Below are 5,105 nucleotides of genomic sequence, written 5' to 3'. Positions count from 1 at the left end.
TATAATCATTATAAGATGTTATCATGTTAGTATTGTTTTCGATGATTCGATGTAGACCACTAACAAGAGGGTATCGATCAAGAGAAAAAGTATGTGTTATTACTATAAAAGATTTATATCATCAATCTTATACAAGGCTCTGAATCAAATCAAAATAATATTGAAATAACATCGCTAATTGCATCAAAATAACAGGATTTAATATTAAAAAATAATAAATTACTAAAAGATAAAATCGAGTTCCTTCTAGAATCAAAATCAAATAAAAACACAAAATATGTACATTAAAATAGAAATGATATATGATTCTGCTGACAATCTAAATAATAATAAAGTTGTGTCTTTCTCTTGAAATGATGATAAATTACTAAACCCATTTATAACTAAATAAATATTTCCATAGCCTTTGAAGTAAAATTCAAAACACACAAAAGAATCATCCACAAGCTGTGGGTTATCGCCACTTAAAAAAATTTTTAAACCAAATGGTAAACTGAACCTTATTTTTAGTATATTTTATATTTTTTAGTATAGATAATGATAAGTGAGGGGAGAGAGAGGGAAGTTTGCAAGATTTAAGGAGTAGTTTATGGAATGATAGTTATTTGTGTTCTTTAGAACACACCAAATGACATTTTTGCCCTCCATTAATCATATTATTCCTTATTTAAAACATAAATATTACTAAAATGCCACAAAGATGATCTTAGCCATTAAAAACAATCATCTAATGGTCCAAAACACTTCGTACACTTTGTAGTAAAAACACACTTTGTAGAGGAATATATATATATATATATATGAGACCGCTAAAATGAAAATCACCTTCAGTTGTAAGAACCATGAGAACTACACCGTACGGGGCGACTTGGACTAAAATTTGTTTTCATAAACGTAGATACATGTATTATAAACACATTTATAAAAAAAATTCAAAAAAAAATGTCGTGTGTGTAGTTTTAAGCACCACAAGTTTGTGTTTACGGGTACCGTAAATTTTATTTAAAATTTACGGTAACGGTACCCGTAAACACAAACTTGTGGTACTCAAAACTACACTAACGACATTTTTTTTGAATTTTTTTTTACAAATGTGTTTATAATACACGCATCTACGTTTATGAAAAAAAAAATTTGGTCCAACTCGTCCCGGATCAAAAAGTTCTCATGGTTCTTACAACTGGAGGTGGTTTTCATTTTAGCGGTCCCCTTATATGTATACATATATATATATATATATATATATATATATATATATATATATATATATATATATATATATATATATATATATATATATATATATATATGGGATGAATTATGAAAAAAACTACTTTAAATGAGAAAACAAAAAAACTAACTAAAACAGCCTAAAAACCGTACCAATTTTTTTTTGAATTTTTTTTATTAAAATTCGCTATATTTAATATATTTTTTTTCAAAAAAAAAGTTGTACTGCAAATGTGCAAAATACGAAAAAACCTAAACCACCTAACCCACCCCCACCAACACCCCCAAAAAACCTAACCCCTCCACCCTCTCAAAAACCTAACCCCCCCCCCCCCCAAGCACCCAAAAAAAACCTAAAACTAAACCCTAAACATGTATTAGTCAAAACTAGACTCGACTTTTTTTTTTTTTTTTACAAATGTGTTTATAATGCTTTCATCTACGCTGGTCTAAAAATTTACAGTTGATAACTATTTTTTTTATCAGACGTAAAAAAACTTGTATCGACTCGATAAGTTTTTTTTTTTTTACAAATGTGTTTATAATGCTTTCATCTACGGTTGTGCAAAAAAATTTGGCCAAACTCACACAGGATTAAAAAGTTCTTACGGTTCTCACAACTCACAGTGGTTCCTATTTTAACCCATCTATATCTATATATATATATATATATAGAGAGAGATAGAGAGAAAGGATGTGTAAATATTAACACCCTAACTTTTATTGCGTATGTTACCAATACATTGAATGTGTATCCTTCCCATTTAAGCCATTATTTGTTTTTTAGTTCACTCAATTAATGAAAGTATTAAAAACTTGTTCTTTACTTCACTCAATTAATAAAAGCATTAAAAATTTAATGTATTTACAATAGTCACTTGGAATTTATTTTAAGAATAATTAATGTTTCTAGAAAGTTATAAAATTGTTAAAATGTTTAGTAAAAAAAGTGTTAAATTTATTGTTTCATCATAAGTAATTTTAGAAACAATAATAATACAGAAATACATTAGTTGAATAGAGAAACTGATTCTACATTAGTTAAAAATTATTCAAAGACGACCTGCTGCAACGTAACAAAAGAAAAAGGTGTTACCCGTTGTGTGTGCGAGTCTACCTACCAGTATTATGGTAAATAATATATTCTCATTATCTATTAAGAGAGAGAGGTGAGAAAATGAGACCTTCAGTTGTCTCAAAATAAAATATCTTGATTGCCGCCTTTCCTCCACCTAAACCCTAGAAAGATAGTGACACTCTATAAATACCCCCATTTTCACTATCTCGAAATCACCTGAAAACTACCACCAGCAGCTTCCTGATGGTCACGATCCACCTTCATCAACCGCCACAATCTTCATCACAATTGCAGGTTGGATTCGACTTATGGTATCATCACAGGTTGACTGTTCAAAGGATTTCGGGTAACATTATGCTTCTGTTAGTCTTGTTTTCTGATGTGATATATATATTAAGTTTCTAATTCTCCGTTTAAACTTAGGTATTATTATAACACCTAATTGCGTGACCGAAGAGGTCACAAGCGGTCCCCATCGCTACACGAGCGAAAACCGCACCCGAAACGGCTGCAATCCCAGCATTACCGATGTCAGTAGCGGTTAGATTGAGATTGTCTCGGATAATTGGGAGGAGTGGGGGAGCTGCGAAAGTCGAAACGAAACACGCAAAGAAAGATATCCAGGAGAGATGGAAGGCTCTCATGTGAGGCGTAGCGATCGAAAACAACCGGAATTCGGTTGCTTTGTGTTCGGAGTCAACCAGAAGAGCGAATTTCCGATGATCGGTATCCGAATTTTGTGAGATTTCCATTGTTTTTGGAATGAAATAAAACAAACGAAACAAAACCCAGTGGTTTGTTTGCTATATAGTGATGTGGGGTGGAGTTATATAAGGCAAAAAGGGTGATACAATGATAGGCTTTTGCTGAATATAGAAAGGTTAGCTGGGGCAAAAAACAAACAGTTGGTGTTCGTTTTTTAGGAGGTGTTTTCTGTGAAGAAATCGGCAGAGGGATAAAGTGGGTTTATGTAGTAAAAAAAACTTGTGATTCGGAAAACTGTAAACGGCAGAGGTTTGGCCTTTGAGATAAGTGAAAGTTTGGAGTTTTGTCTCATTGAGATGTTTGTATATGTAGTTACCCTCACAGGTGGAAAAACAGTCCAAAGTCACGGTTTTCCTTAGAATGTGCAGTGCCATTGATACAAATAGCAAAAAACCTAGCCTGAAGGGTATACTCGACTCGATCACACAAAACTATAACACAAGGGTGGCACATGTCATCTTTACACTCCTACTTAAAAGGACCAAAACTGTTTTAGCACCAAAGTGCTCTTTCTTCTTTCTTATAAGAAGTGCCGCATGTCATCATCAAAATCTTTCTTATCTTACTTAGAAATAACCCACTTTTTAATAGATCATTCCCCTTAGTTGACACTATTAAAGAGAGTGCTTTGGGCTAGAGGTATATCATACTCTTCCAAATTCTTTAAATTAAATTTGTAACGGATTTTGGATTTTAAGTTTTAAATGCAATTCCGAATTTTAATTTTCTTCAACAAATTTATTATATTATATTATATTATATTATATTATATTATATTATATTATATTATATTATATTATATTATATTATATTATATTATATTATATTATATTATATTATATTATATTATATTATATTATATTATATTATATTATATTATATTATATTATATTATATTATATTATATTATATTATATTATATTATATTATATTATATTATATTATATTATATTATATTATATTATATTATATTATATTATATTATATTATATTATATTATATTATATTATATTATATTTGTATGTATCTACGTGTGTAATTGATTTATAACCTTTCCCTTTATTGGAATGAATAAATTTGTACAAATTTCAAATTCAAATCAATTTTTAATCAAATTCAGATCTAAATTTTTAAAGTTTCATTAACTTGAATTTCTTGAGTATCTAGAAATTTGATTAATTGAACTCTCTTACTTTTAACAACAAATGGTGTCCATAAAAAATATACCATATAAAAATGGCATGGTAATTTCATTGACAAACTCAAAAACAAATAAACTGAATTTTAGTGTTACTAACGGATTTTAGGGTATTGGATTAACTTGTTGATCGGGATAACAACGTCGGTAATTAATCGAGTTAGGTGACGTAGGAGTGCCGTAACACCAACGTTATTCGGGCCTTGTTTTTAATTATTAATTTTCTAATTAATAATTGTTTGGGATTAATTATAGATGGCTTTATCTATGTCTAATCCGATAAATCATTCCGTATAACCCGCAAATAGGTTTATAGTTCTCATACGATTCAGATATTAATCTAGGTTTCATCACAATTTTGCAATTTCAATTCGGGCTCCAGGTTTGTTTAATTTCTTCTAATTACTTGTTATAGACCAATTATACATGAGGATTTTACCCTCATTAGTACCTAATTTCTTGATTATTAGTTTGATTCTTTTCACACATGAGGATTTTTACCCTCGTATCAAGCTCAATTATATTTTCCACATACATGTTTATATTTTCCATCGTACAAGAGTTAGCTCGACCAGTTGGCACCTTTCGATATCCATCTGTTTACCCACAAGAAGCAATTACCTCTTAACAATTTGATCCTTAATTGCTAGTCTACGTTAAACTCAATAGAGTAGCATTATGTAACATACTCATAAATCCATAATAACATAGATTTATTGAAAATCCATTATAACATAGATCACCATCTTGCTAGCTTCAGTTGTTATTTTCATATCTACCTTGTATGTAACCTCAATGTTATTTTCATATCACCATCTTATTGAAAATCCATAA

This window comes from Helianthus annuus, chromosome 13, assembly GCF_002127325.2.
Source record: "Helianthus annuus cultivar XRQ/B chromosome 13, HanXRQr2.0-SUNRISE, whole genome shotgun sequence".
Lineage (NCBI taxonomy): Eukaryota > Viridiplantae > Streptophyta > Magnoliopsida > Asterales > Asteraceae > Helianthus > Helianthus annuus.
Note: the sequence above shows the minus strand (reverse complement) of the source record.